The following is a 15,757-nucleotide window of genomic DNA, read 5'->3' as shown; positions in this document are numbered from 1 at the left end:
CAACACATACACCACCCAACACATCACCCACACCACCCCATGTCACGCCAAAGACACCCCAGGTTTTCCGAGGAGGAGCTCAGGGTCATGGTGGAGGAAATCCTCCGGGTAGAGCCACAGCTATTTGGCTCATAGGTGCAGCACACCTCCATAGCCAGGAAGATGGAGCTATGACGCAAAATCGTGGACAGGGTGAACGCTGTGGGACAGCATCCAAGAAATCGGGAGGACATCAGGAAGAGGTGGAACGACCTACGGGGGAAGGTGCGTTCTGTGGTCTCCAGGCACAACATCGCGGTACAGCGGACTGGTGGCGGACCCCCACCTACTCCCCCACAACTAACAACATGGGAGGAGCAAGTCTTGACCATCATGCATCCAGGGGGCCTCGGAGGAGTCGGTGGAGGAATGGACACTGGTAAGTCAAATCTTAACTATCATATCCCCCACCCTACCTGCATGCTATCACACCCCCCCACCCTCACCCCCTCCCCTATCACTCCAAATCCTCACTAATGTACTAATAACACAAACCACACATCCCAACACCAAGCCCTGCATGACACAACTAAGCATGGTCACCCCTCACTAAAGCATGCTCACTGCACATACCTATAACAACCCCCTAACCATCATCACACAAACCCACACACAGGAATGCTTGCACTGGGGTACATGCACACCCACCCATTGCACACCATGACACACACAGAAGCAATAATCATGCTCTTATACCCCTGCAGGACCACTACGGAACGTCACCACACAGGAGGGTCCAGACATCTCCACTCCACCCACAGAAGAGGCCCACAGTGACGACAGCAGCTCTGCCCAACTGGATCCTGATGACCAGCCTGGACCATCGTGGGCCTCGGGACAGTCGGTTCCCCCATCCACAGGCACAGCCCAACACTGAAGTTCCACCCTCTGGTAACACCAGCACAGCACCCACCCAGCGGGACCATACCTCCATCCCCAGGACACGTCAATCAGCGGTGTGTCCACCACTACAGGGAATCCAGGCTAACCCACCACCACAACAACAACAGGGACCTGGGGGCAGTGGTAGTGGGCACACCGTCCAGGGGACAGAGGCACAGGAACACAGGGGAACTGGGATGGCTGCTGTGCGACAGGGGGCGGATAGGCCAATAGAACCCACTCTCCACGAGGCCCTCTCCTCCATCATGGGAGCATACCACCACTCCCAGGAGGCGATGGCGACGGTCCTGGCCAAGTCTCAGGAGACCCAGCGCCTGCAGGAGGAGCAGTATTTGGGGTTCAGGGAGGAGCTCCGAACCATCAGCTCCGCCCTGGGCACCATCGTAGGGGTGCTGAAGGACATACATAAGACCATGAGGGACACCGTGGCACTCCAAGGGGCCCCTGACACTAGCATGGACGATGAACTGCCCACCACCTCCGCCGGCGCTAGTGGACAGGGGGCCCCGCCACAGGACCACCACACCAGCACCCCACCCCCTGCAGACGGAGAACCACCCCACAAGCGGTCCCTGAGATCCAGGAACAGGACAAAGCAAGATGGCAAGACCCCCGCCAGGAAATGAGACCACCCTGATTGTCCTCCCACTGTCCCACTTTGTTACCCTGTCCAGATTGGAACTGCCCCAGCTCCAAATCCTATGCCCATATGGGCAGTGCACCTGTGTGACCAATAGACTGGACTCTGCCATGGACATTCCTCCACCATCCCCCGTCACCATTTTACAACCCCCCTCCATTTTTGAGCACTTAAATAAACACCCTTGAAGCACAAAACAATCTGGAGTCAGTCTGTGATTTGGTAAATTTGTATTATCAATGACAGTGTCAAAATGCGTTTTCAGTTGTAATGCCAACATACCTATGTCACACATCACAAGTCCATGAAGGATGCAAGCAGATGACACACGTTGGTAACCACACCTGTGAAACCGTAATGGAAAGGTACAACTCAGTTACCAAATACTGCTACTAAATGACAGACAGGATAGAGGTAGAAGTGTGAAAGTGAATGTAATAGTAAAAAAAACGTTCTCACCTGTGTGTCACTGGAAATATTGCTGTATGACTGACTCCCTGTTGTCTATGTCTTCTTCCTCAGCTTCCTCCTCATCACTGTCCACAGGCTCCACAGCTGCCACAACACTGCCATCTGGACCATCCTCCTGCAGAAAAGGCACCTGGCGTTGCAAAGCAAGATTGTGAAGTATCGAGCAGGCGATGATGATCTGGCACACCTTCTTTGGTGAGTAGAATAGCGAACCACCTGTCATATGGAGGCACCTGAACTTGGCCTTCAGGAGGCCGAAGGTGCGTTGGATCATCCTCCTAGTCCGCCCATGGGCCTCATTGTAGCGTTCCTCTGCCCTGGTCCTGAGATTCCTCACTGGGGTCAAGAGCCATGACAGGTTGGGGTAACCAGAATCCCCTAATAGCCACACACAGTGCCTCTGGAGTTGACCCATCACATAAGGGATACTGCTATTCCACAGGATGTAGGCGTCATGCACAGAGACAGGGAACATAGCATTTACCTGGGAGATGTACTGGTCTGCCAAACATACCATCTGTACATTCATAGAACTCTTCTGGTTCCTGTAGACCTGTTCACTCCTGCGGGGGGGACCAGAGCTACATGGGTGCCATCAATAGCACCTATGATATTGGGGATATGTCCAAGGGCATAGAAGTCACCTTTCACTGTAGCCAAATCCTCCACCTGAGGGAAAACGATGTAGCTCCTTACGTGTTTCAGCAGGGCAGACAACACTCTGGACAACACGTTGGAAAACATAGGCTGGGACATCCCTGATGCCATGGCCACTGTTGTCTGAAAAGACCCACTTGCAAGGAAATGGAGCACTGACAGCACCTGCACTTGAGGGGGGATTCCTGTGGGATGGCGGATTGGTGACATCAGGTCTGGCTCCAACTGGGTACACAGTTCCTGGATTGTGGCACGGTCAAACCTGTAGGTGATGATTAAATGTCGCTCCTCCATTGTCAACAGGTCCATCAGCGGTCGGTACACCGGAGGATTCCGCCATCTCCTCACATGTCCCAGCTGACGGTGCCTAGGAAGGACAACAGCGACCACAGAGTCAACAAATTCCCAGGTATGTACCCACAGATACACAGAACACGACACCAAACACAAAACTCTTCCTGTATGTGTGTTGAGTGTAGGCCTAGGTATGTGTGACGCAGTAGTAAATGAAGCCATGTGGGCCCCTGAAATGGCGGCTGCCTGACCTCTAAAGTGGGACAATGGGATGTGAGGTATCTGCGCTGGCGATGTACACTGTCGCGGTAGGCGGTTGTAGACCGCGGCGCAATGCTGCATTGGTTAACATTGGACCCTATGGGTCCCAGGAGCCAATGATGAAGTGCACCGGCGGTGATGAGACGCACCGGCGCGAAAGTCACTGCCGCGGACGTGACCGCCATTTTCTATCTATTCAATCAATCGATACCTGATCTTCGACAGGAGAGGACCTACACTGCAAGTGCTGCTGTGACCTCGGTCTGGAAGAGACAATGGCTACTGCGTCTGGGGAAAGGGCCCCTGCCTTCACTGCTCAGGAGTTGGAGAAGCTCGTGGACGGGGTCCTCCCCCAGTACATGCTACTCTACGGTCCTCCAGACCAACAGTTAAGTACACAGGGAGCACGTTGTATGGGCCATGCCTGGGTGGAGAGGGCTGGATGTCAGTAGGAAGGGGGCAGAGTTCAGGGAACATGAAGGACTGTGAATGCATGTGCCACATGGCAAGGGTAGGGATGGGGCCACTCACATCGACGGTGCAGTTGGTAATGACTTCTCCTCTTCCCCTGTACATGTCATGTAGGTCAGCGCCCACCAGAAGAAGGACATTTGGCATGCCATCGCCAAGGACGTCCGGACCCTGGGGGTCCACCAGAGACGGGGCACCCACTGCTGGAAAAGATGGGAGGACATTCGCCGCTGGAGCAAGAAGACGGCGGAGGCTCTGCTGGGGATGGCCTCCCAACGTGGGAGTGGTGCCCGTCGCACCATGACCCCCCTGATGTTCCGGATCTGGCGGTGGCCTACCCTGAGTTGGATGGGCGCTTGAGGGCATCACAGCAGACACAAGGGGGTGAGTACACTCTCATTCTGCGGACTTTGCGCGCAGTGGAGGGGACTGGGTGGGGGAGGAGGGCTGTGGGTTTCCCTAGGCCAGGGCGAGTTCCGTAGGCTAGGCCCCTCCGTAATGCAGGCCATGTGGCACTCCACCCCTCCTCAGTAGAGTGCCAAGTACAGGTATACATGCCCCTGTGGCATCTATGTGTGCAGATGTCCACCATAGCCATGTAGGCCAGATCCCAGGAATTGCATCTGTAGAGGCCAAGAGCACGGCGTAGTGCAGGGGGCTGCTGTGTCTGTATTGTCCGCCAACGGTAACAGTAAGCCATGCACTCAACCTGTCTTTCTTCTGTCGTACCCCCCCTTTTTCTGCTCTCCCTGTTTTTTTGTGCATCAGCATCATCAGGCGGAGGTACAGTGGCACCGGAGCACGAGGGAGCTGCATCCCACATGGCCATGGAGGGCCACACCACAGACTCTGAATACACCAGTGGGACGGAGGGCGAGGGGAGCTTCACGTCGGTCACCCGATCACCAACCAGCGACACAGATTTGTCCGCCGACGGGAGCTCCCCTGTGGTGGCGGCACCATCTGTGCCCCCCACTTCTACAGGTACAGCCGCCACCTCCCCTACCAGCACCGCCCTCCCAGCAGCCCCTCAGCCTTCGCCCCGTGCCCGCTCACCCAGGAGGGTGGGAATCACCTTCGCCCCAGGCACCTCAGCCCCTGTCACCCCTGCTGCCCTCAGTGAGGAGTCCATTGACCTCCTCAGGTCACTCACTGTTGGGCAGTCTACCATTGTGAATGCCATCCAGGGTGTAGAAAGGGAGTTGCAACACAGTAATGCATTCCTGGAGGGCATTCATTCTGGTCAGGCTGCCCTTCATCAAACCCTGCAATCTCTGGCCTCAGCACTGATGGCAGCCATTGTCCCTGTGTCTAGCCTCCCCCCTCCAACTTCCTCCACCCAGACCCAATCCCCTGTACCCCAGCCTATCCCAAGCACACCATCAGACATGCATGCATACACCTCAACACACAAAAGTAGCTCAGGCAAACATAAGCACCACACAACCCACAGGCACTCAAACAAGCATCATCCACATACAGACACAACAACATCCACTGCCTCCACTGTGTCCCCCTCCTCGTCGTTTCCCTCCTCCCTCCCAGTGTTGTCTACACTCTCACCTGCATGCACTACATCTACAGGCACTAGGACACGCACCAGAACACCCAGCACCACACCCCGCTCACCTGCACTCACCAGCCCCACTACCATTTACACGTCCCCTGTGTCCAGTCCCAGTGTGTCTGTGACGCCCCTCCCAAAGTACACAAACGCGGGCACCCACACACCCAACATCCATCCACCTCACGACAGCCTCCAGTACCTGCACCCAAATCACCTAAAGTTACACCTCCTACAACCACCTCCTCTTCCTCCACTCCCAGACCCCCTCCAGCTACCCATCCCAGTCTTTGTCAGCAACTCTTCCTCAGCAACGTTGACCTCTTTGCCCGCACCCCCACCCCTCCAATTGATAGGTCCCGTAGTAGCACCTCAGCAAAAAAAAGTCCAGTAACAGTGGTGCGTGTTAAAGGTGTGTGGAGTGCACCGGCCACCAGGGCAGCCAGTGTGACACGGAGCCAAAGCACTGCCAGTCCACTCCCCTGTAAAGCACCTTAAGTTGGAAAGTGGCCGACGGGACAGGGTGAAAACTGCTGGCGGCAAAACTGCTCACAAGGGTCCCAGGGGGAGTGCCGAGTCAGCTGTGACTCCTCCAAAGGTGGTGAAGGGCCAGAAGAAGTCTGCACAGTCTGGGAAGAGCAGCACGGCGGAGAAGGGCGCCATCCTCCCCGGCGGCCGGGACACCACCGCCAGCACTGTCGTCACTGGTCCGGAGACCACCGCCAGAGTCAGTGCCCAGGAGGGCAGCACAATCGTCACTGGTCCGGAGACCACCGCCAGAGTCAGTGCTCAGGAGGGCAGCACAATCGTCACTGGTCCGGAGACCACCGCCAGAGTCAGTGCCCAGGAGGGCAGCACTGTAGTCACTGGTCCGGAGAGCACCGCCAGCGTCAGTACCCTGGAGGGCCCCGGCAGCCACAGCCCCGCTGGGCAATGAGGGACCGTCACGCCACACACCAATGCACAGGTCAGACAGCAAAGGCAAGCACCGCTGAAGAGGTCAGAGACCGCCCTGGCAAAGCACCGCTGAACAGGGAAAAGACCGCCATGGCCATGCACCGCTGAACAGGGCAAAGACCGCCATGGCAAAGCACCGCTGAACAGGGAAAAGACCGCCATGGTGAAGAACGCTGAACAGGGTAAAGCACCACTGAACAGGGAAAAGACCAACATGGTGAAGACCGCTGAACAGGCAAAGCACCGCTGAACAGGTCAGAAACTGCAAAGTCAAGCACCGCTGAACAGGGCACAGACCGCCATGGCAAAGCACCACTGAACAGGGAAAAGACCACCATGGTGAAGACCGCTGAACAGGGCAAAGCACTGCTGAACAGGTCAGAAACTGCAAAGTCAAGCACCGCTGAACAGGGCAAAGACCGCCATGGCCATGCACCGCTAAACAGGGCAAAGACCGCCATGGCAAAGCACCGCTGATCAGGGAAAAGACAGCCATGGTGAAGAATGCTGAACAGGGCAAAGCACCGCTGAACAGGGCAAGGACCGACATGGCAAAGCACCGCTGGACAGGGAAAAGACCGCCAAATCAAGCATCGTTAGCCCATGTGCAGGTGGGACAGTGACGGAACAGGAACTGTCACCGGGAGCCTGATGCAGTCTGGGCACCAGTCCCCCTCCAGAACCAGTGGAGACTGTTATCCACTTGAGAGACTGTGGCTTGGCACTCCCCAGGATGGTACAGTGGGCAACCCACCCACTGTAGAGACTTGAGAGACTGTGGCTTTGCACTCCCCAGGATGGTACAGTGGGCAACCCACCCACTGTAGAGACTTGAGAGACTGTGACTTTGCACTCCCCATGATGGTACAGTGGGCAACCCACCCACTGTAGAGACTTGAGAGACTGTGGCTTTGCACTCGCCAGGATATGGCAGTGGGCAACCCACCCACTGTAGAGATTTGAGAGACTGTGGCTTTGCACTCCCCAGGATACATCAATGGGCATAGAGCCCCGTTGTGGATCTGGCGTGGTGCTATAATCCGGCTGAGGTGCCCCCCTTCCCTTCCCCCTGAGGTGCCTGTTGTATTTCTATCTGATGCCCCTGCAGTGTTCTCTCTGTTTGTGGACAGGTATCTAGTGTGGGCCTCGCCCTTGCATTTTGGGCCCAGTGGTGCACGGACATTGATATGTGCATACTTGCACTACTAATCGTAATGTATAAATTCTGGAATGTGTGTATATATCTGTATATATTTAGTTACTGTATTTTGATACATTACAATGTTTGAACTGATTTCCTTTTGTCTTTGTATTCTTCCGGGAGGGGGGGTTGTTACTGTGCTGTTTGGACATGCATTGGTGTGTGTGTTGTAGTGGGTGAGGGTCAGGTTGGGGGTGGGGGTGTTGCGTGTGTGTCCCCCTGACTTTTGCCTCACCCCTCCCCTATGTCATAGCTGCAGTACTCACCGTTGTCTTCGGCGCCCACGTAGATGGTGATCGTAGAGGAGCAGAAAGACAAGCGCAGAGAGTATTTGGAGTTCGGGCTCCGTGCTGTCCTCCTTCCTCGTGGAGTGTGTTAAGGTGAGCGTTTTCCCATTGCAAAAGCTGTTTCCGCCGTGTTTATATCCACGGTGAATCCGCCCCGGAAAAGGTGGCGGATTGGCGGGTTGTGATACTGTGGGCGGTACATTGTCTTCCGCCTGTCTGTTGCCGGTGACCGCTGCGCTGCTTGTCTGTACCGCCGTGGCGGGCGGAGTGTTAAAGTGGCTGTCTATGTTGGCGGTTTCCGCCACGGTCATAATTCCCTTTTTTTGTCCGCCGGCCTGTTTGCGGTATTACCGCAACTTTAACACCGTCCGCCAGGGTTGGAATGGCCACTTTAGTCTTCCAATTGCGGGACTCTGGCCTCCACCTCCTTAAGCCTTTCCGGGAAATGGGACATTGCCTCCACAATTTTTGTAAGCCTGACATGTAGAGCAGCCACTTCAACAGCTGTGATGCCTTAAGATTTCTAATTTCATCAAGTATCATATTAAACATGGTTTTGGTGTCTATTTGCACAGTGGTTGCATTATCCATGGTGGCGTGTTGGTGCCCCTCCTGCTGGGTGAATCCTGTGGTGGCTGGCGTCGACACCTGAGGAATTATAACTTGAGAGCCTGTTGAGGGTAGCTGCAATAAAGCAGGACTGGGAACTACCGGGAGGTAGCCGGCTGCACCAAATCTGTAGCACTGAAGACTATTTTCCCCTTCGAAAACAGGAGATAATCCTTAGCCTTACCAGCCTTTGCTGCCAGGCCAGCCTTGTCAGAGAATGGTGGGGCCGAGGCTGAAACAGAGGAGTAAACCGAAGAAGAGGCGAACGTCTCTCTAGAAACATTGAGAATCTTCAGTTTCAGCTGTTGTCTCTGTACCTAATGGAGTCGTAGGGGAGGCCACCCTAAGCTCTGCAGCTCTTGTACCCTCACTCTCTACCTGATGGGGGTCAGCAACTGATGTTTGTCGAGGGGACTGGAGGAATAAGAATAATTGTAGGACTTCCTAGTCTTTTTGCTGGAACGTGGGCTGCAGTTTGCCCTCACAACGAGCTGCCCTGCTCACTTTTTGATTCTTTGGCTCATAGCGGAAGATTCCAGAATTCATGTTGTACCTCCAGATCTAACATGTTCCCTCATCTTTTTCTCCCCCTTCTGTTCTCTTTTATATCAACAGGGGGGTCAGCAAAGAGACCAAATGAAGAAATTGAGGCAGTGGCTAGAGCAAAGTCAAAGTGAAGTCCAAGGGCAACAATCAGGCTGTAGTAATCAATCATAGCTCGTTAACCAAATGAAGGGGTATTAAAGAGACAGCAGGAGTGTGAACTTCCAGCCAGTCCAGGAGACTGACCAGATTAATTAAACATCAAATTTAAAACTTCTGTCCGCAAGTGTTATTTGCCAGCATTTCCACCATCAGCTGCACCTTGCTCCAGTAGAGTTTGTGCCCAAGTTGCAATTATCTAGCGGCCTGAATTAACTGCCCTGAGAGGCCGCAAAATAATATGCCATACCATGCCAGTGTGCTAAAACATAGCTGTGAGCTCCCTGCTCAAGCTCTGCTGCCTGTTAGCCAACTTTAGACTTGCACCACCTGGTTCATTCCTCCTTCCTCCAGCATGCCTGCCCCTGAGGCCTACTGCGACTTCTTCCCTGTTGCGTCCCTCGTTGTGCAAAGAAGTGGTGTGGGGGGGGTTTCCCGTGCCTTCTCTCATCAAAAGGTGGCTTTGTGGGATCCGCCCACAGCCATTCAGCAAATCTCCAATCTCAGCCAGACTGCAAAGAAGTGGTGTGGGGGGGGCATGCACCTTCTCCCATCAAGCAGAGACTTTGCGGTGACCATGACACAACTCAATGTTGCGCTGCGTTACTGACCCAGAAGCAATCCAGACATTTCCAGGGATGGGGGGAGGGGATGAGTGTCTCAGCAGCGGAGCATGCGGCATCCTCATGCCGCCAATCCAAGACCAGGGGAGCAAACATCCCTCCTAGTGCCCTCACTTTGACCATTAGTCTTAGGATGGTGCAAGGACACATCGATGTGAGTGATTCTGCATGAACATAGAAACTTAGACATCTCTACAGAAATGAACTGTGAGCCATTGTCACATATTCATTCTAAGGGAAATCCTTTCCTAGAAAACACGTTTATTGATTTCAAGAATGTTGCTCATGATTGGAGGGGGTGAAAAAATTCGATGTCAATCCATTTGCTTTAATAATCTACTAAAACCACAGCGTAACAAGTTTCATGCAGCTTATACACTGGTCTTATTAAATATTAAATTGACACCTAGTTTTCAGCAGGGTCCCCCAGGAAATGAATCAGGTGAAAGAAGACAGATACACACTTTCAGCAATTTATCTGATTCTCTACCTGACTTACACTCCTGCACAAACATTTCCACATCATGGTCAGCCATCAATATTTCATTCCCAGCTTTCTTTTCGTAGACGTCATACCAAGATGCGGTCAAAGTAATGAGACGCAGTCTCAATTGTAAGGGAACCATCACCACATGATTTCTTAGAATTACTTCATCTTCAACTGAAAACTCATTGTTTACTTTCCAGTATGTCCTGAGGTTCAGATCTAACCCCTTCTCTTTTGGGCAACCTTTTACAATGTGTGTGAATATCTCTGAATACTCAGAATCTTCAACAATTGCAGTCCTCCATTGAGTTCTACGTAACAAAAACGTTCACTAAAGGTCTCATAAAACAAGTACGCAACTGCACATTGACATCACTTTCATACTCATCATCAGCAAACCCAATCTCAAAAGGCAAATTAGATCATCGTTAGGCACATTGGATTTACATGGAATATGTTTGAGGTCAAAAGCATACTTGTGCAATTTACATGCTAGTTTCATATTATGAGGAGATACCTTGTTGAAACCATCCTTACTCAGAATGCTAGCTAAAGGTTTGTCGTCCGTTTTGCAAAAAAATGAAACTCCTAAATTTGGCCACAAGCCACATACATGTCAACAGCTCACACACGATGACCAAGTACTTTGCTTGTTAACCCTTCAACTTGTGAGAAGTGAAGGCAATGAAGAGATGCCCATTGTGTGCAGTCTGGCTGAGGATAGCTTCCAGACCTAATAGAATAGAATCAGCAGTCATCGAGGAGAGTAGGGATTCACGGAAGGTCTTCAAGGGTGGTAGCCTTTGCAGTTCTGCCTTCAAAATGCACATACTTTGGAGCACTACTTGTCCCACACAAAGAAATCTTTTTTTACAAGACAGCGCATTATTTCCATCTTCTCAATTTAGTTCCTAAGAAATTATTTGGAGTAAAATTCACACAGTTCTAAAAAGGCTAGCAGTTCGTCCTTGTTGGTTGGTTGCAGAGACTGGACCATGAGGGAGATCATACTGGGTTTGTACACAACACCCTCGCAGCTAATGATATGAGTATTCCATTATATCATTGAAAAACCTGCGCTTTTTGAGGGTCTAACTGCTTGCCTGGGCACGTTTTAGAACCTCAAGTAAAATATCCAAATGCCTTTCCTGGTCCTTGGAAAACTCAAGTACATCATCTTGGAAAGCCTTAGCCCCCCTTCATTACATGAAACAGCTGGTTAACTTATGGAAGACTGCTGAGGCTGAATTAAGTCTGGAGGCCATGCCACAGAATTTGTAAGCCTCATTAGGGGTGCTAAAAGAAGTAAGATCACAGGAATCACCTTGTATGCATGACTACTTGGTTATAGATCATTCCATCCATATCGCTGAATGCATATGTTGACACTGACATATGCAATGTAACAATGTATGCCTCAACTGTTTCCCCCGGAACTTGGTACCTATAATAAAAATTGTGATTCTCCATAATGATACTTACGCTGGTATTGAAGTATTCCTCCATTCTTCTCTTGGGTTCTATATACAAGTCCCAGTTTTCTTCCTCTTCTGGCTTCTCAAATGCTGATATATTGTCAAGTAAACCTATGCCCTCAGCACCCATACATTTGGACTTGCTTGCACTGGATGCTATACTGTGGTTCATCAATAGCCATCAAGGTGCATCTCAAAACTCTTGACCTACTGGCTCAATTTTTCCCATGGTGTTCCAAGGACATCCATGAAAGTGGCAGGCATTGCCACCACATTCGTTACCTAGCTGTATTGCACAAGAATTGAGTTAAGGATGTTGGTGCGCTTCCAGTTAAATATCTGGGACGTGAACTGACGGTGAAGAACAGTTGAAAGCTGTAGGAAATTGAGTTTTTGGTTGAGGAGAGTGAATAACCTTCTCAAGCAACAACCACAGTTCCTGTCAGGGTGAACCACAAAAAATAATCTGTGCTTAGCCCTCTGGTAGGTTGGCAGAAAATCAGTCAGGTTTAACTTGAGGTAAAATATGAAGTATTTATGTAGTACTCAAACAGTAATAAAGTGAAAATGCAACACAAAAAAAACCCCACACCAATTTAGAAAAGTTGAGTACATTTTAATAAATAGAATTACACCAAAACAAATTAAATCCAATCAGTAATACCAGAATTATGAATTTGTAACATTTTTAGTGCAATCTAATTCATCAAAATTCAAGGCACTGACCATGGGTATCTGGTCATGCAATGCCAGGACTAATTCTAAAGTTAACGCCGACTGCAATGGAGTGTTGTTTGGATACATGGGGTGGATTGGGCCCACTCTTGGCTTACCTTCGGATTTAGAAGACTTTTTGCAGAAAAGTTCCTGAAATGCAAAATGCAACAGAGCAAGGAAGCTTTAGGTGTCTGAAGAAGTAGCGTCATCTTCAGATGGCCGCTGGATGGAGTTGAGGTGAAGATTTCTATGTTCAAACATTGCCACTCTTTAGGAAGTCAAAAATCTCCATCGGTATCATGCTGCGGGCTGTGTCTGATGAGATCTCCACAGGCCCTGATATCATTTCCAGAAAAAGCAGCTGAACAGGATGTGCTGATGGGGAGAAGAATGAATGTAGTGGGAGCTACCACAAAGTCATGCTGACCGGAAATGCACCTCAGGCAGATCAGTGGGCAGGTAGTTCACAGTCTCCAGTCAGTACTCAGGCCACTCTTTGTTGAAATTTTGCCTAAGTCCCATGTTTTAGAGTTATCCTGGTACAGCACCTTTAGCACCACTTCCAAGAGTCCTAAACTGGTTGAGAGCCACCTGGGAGTCAGTACTCACTTCAGGCTGGGTACACCGTCAAGGTCCAAGCATGATAGAGCTTATTGTGACCCTGCAGCTTAGTACAGGAGGCCAGCCAACTAGCCCTTGGAACCACTGTGGTAGTCCTGGGTTCAAGGAGGGTTCCAGGAGCAGGCTCAATCCTTCTTCAGTCAGTAGAGCAGTCAGTAGAGCAGCAAGTCAGACCTTCAAGCAGCAGTCCTTTTGGCAGCAGGGCAGCAGGCAGTCCTGAATCTTTCACAGGCCCAGGAGTTTACTGAAGAGCTGGTTAAGGAGGTCCAATATGTATACTTGGTACCTTCTTTTGAAGTGGGAGTATAATACTGATTTTCCCCCATCTGGTTTTGGAAAGTTCCTTCCTTCCCCTGTCCATACTCCAAGCAGTCTAAGGAGACAAAAGCCTTGTATCAAGTTCTTTGGGTGTGTGCTGAGGCAGCTCATTTGAAACGTAAGTGAGGAAGAGAGCAGCTCCAGCCCTCCCATTCTGTCAGGATGGCCCATCTTAAAAACACCTAACCTCCTGTGTCTAACTGTCTGGGAGGAATACCCAAAGGTTATGGCAGAAAAATACCAACTTTCTAAAAGTGATATTTTCAAAAGAGTGACTTAAATTATGATGTTACCATTAAAGAGGACTTTATATTACAATTCATTTAATACTAAACATGACATTTCTACCTGTTCCCCACCTAAAGTTATCACTTATTAAATGTAATAAGGTAGTGTTAGCCCGTGGGAGAGGTAGGCCTTGCAGTAGTGAAAAACGAATTCAGAAGGTTTTCACTGCCAAAACATGTAGCACTTAAAAGTTCATATCCCACTTTTTAATACAAAGCATCCTACTCCATGGGCTAGTTAGAGCCTAATTTGGTGATGACATATGTATTAAAAAGGAAGGTTAAGGCCTGGCAAAAAGTTTATTTTGCCACGTCAAATTGGCAGTTTAAAACTGCATACAGGCTGCAGTGGTGGGCCTGAGACATATTTTAAAGTTCTACTTTAGTGGATGGCACAATGAGTGCTACAGGCCCACCAGTAGCATTTAATTTACAGGCCCTGGGTAAATGTCATACCGATATTAGGGATTTATAAGTAAATGAAATGTGCCAATCAGGTGTAGGCCAATTTGACCATGTTTTAAGGAGAGAGCACAAGCATTTTAACACAGGTTAGCAGTGGTAAACAGAGGAGAAGGCAAAATGTTTAGCAGAGAGTGCTAACAGACACAATGTGCTACAAGGAAAACATGAATTAGGGGCAGTGATGGAAGCTTGGCAAAATTTCAGCAGGTGGAATACATGCACTGCAAATGCCCACAGGTCCTAAAAACATCCCTTGCTTGGGATTTGACCAAGATCTGGATAAGCAAAGAAAGATGTTACTTTAAAGAAGACTCCTCCCCGGGCATGATGGTGGGGCGTAACAGTTTACAGGGGAAAGGGGGCCCAGGATGGGACCACACTCTGCGAAGAGTGGCTGGAAAACAACCGTGATGGTGCACTGGAGCGGAGGGGCTAGCAGGACATGATTTGATTCTGTGCGGAAAAAAGGTAGAGGGGAAAGCCCAACAGACTGACCAGAGAAGGCAGAGGAAATCATGGCTGGGCAATCCCATCCTCATTGCCAGAAACGCCTGTAATAGCGACACAGGCCTACTGTTACAAGAAGAACGCAGTTTATTGCAGCACCCATTGCATCTCTACACAGAGTGCTTTAACGACCAACCAACCACAGATCGGCCAAACCTCTAAACAGCATGCAAAAGCTTCAATTGCCCAGACACATGAAGTGGAGGGCATGGGGGAAAGACCACAAGGGAATTAACACAGCCAGCAAAAAATTAATTACAATATAAACAACACACATTGAGAAATAACATCATGAGTTAACACTTCAATGAGCTTGGCTCAAGGGCATTAGATCGCTTTACATGAGTAGTAGATTACATTACAGTTTTCATTTTTTTTAAGCATAGGGAGATTAAGTGATTGGCCTGAGATCACAGGATGTTGAGCCTAGACTGGGACTGGGACGCGAAAATGGTTCTCCATTTCCAAAGTTGGCAGCTGTAGTAGTTAGACCACATTATATTCCCCCTTCGTGTTCAGGTCCACCGCTCCTCTTTCCAGACCCCTTGTCTACAATTTCAACACACCTTCCTTCATTTCCCTTTCTCCTACTTTAGCTGTTTCCTTCTTCACTTTGTTTTATTACCACTGTTTTGCTAATTCTTTAACCTTCCCATCTCCGCCCACTTCTGCCTTCCTTCAGTAATACCTTTCCCTTCACCCAGTCATTGATCTTATAACCTGCAACTTTTTATCGTACAGCATTCATTTCCTCTCATTTCATCATGTGTGATACAACAATCTTGCACTTTTTCCAATCGATAAATATGACAAACACATAAAAGACCATTTAATCGTAAATACGCTTTTAGCATTCTAGTTGTATTACAGGTGCAGTAGCGTTATTGTTGATAGTTTAATAAGTTGCGGCTGGTGACGGGGCAAAGTGACGGGGCAGGGTGGGGGGGTGAACAAAACAAAAGCAATAAACATTTTTTTTAACCTTGAGCCTGTGCACTACCTCTCTTCTGCTCTCCGCAGGCTCAGGCTCCCAGCCTGCCTTGTGGCCAGTCCTGATGCTGCTCTCATGCTGCTGGCATGAGAGCAATGTCAGGATTGGCCTGAGCCTCCTGGCTTTGCACTCCTATGCAGACTGGAAGCCTGGGCCTGCTCTCTCCAAACCGGCAACACAGTGCTGGGTTGGAGAGAGCTCAGTGGGCAT

Source organism: Pleurodeles waltl, chromosome 12, assembly GCF_031143425.1.
Source record: "Pleurodeles waltl isolate 20211129_DDA chromosome 12, aPleWal1.hap1.20221129, whole genome shotgun sequence".
NCBI classification, from domain to species: domain Eukaryota; kingdom Metazoa; phylum Chordata; class Amphibia; order Caudata; family Salamandridae; genus Pleurodeles; species Pleurodeles waltl.
The sequence above is the reverse complement of the archived record's forward strand: the minus strand, read 5'-3'. Positions refer to the sequence as shown.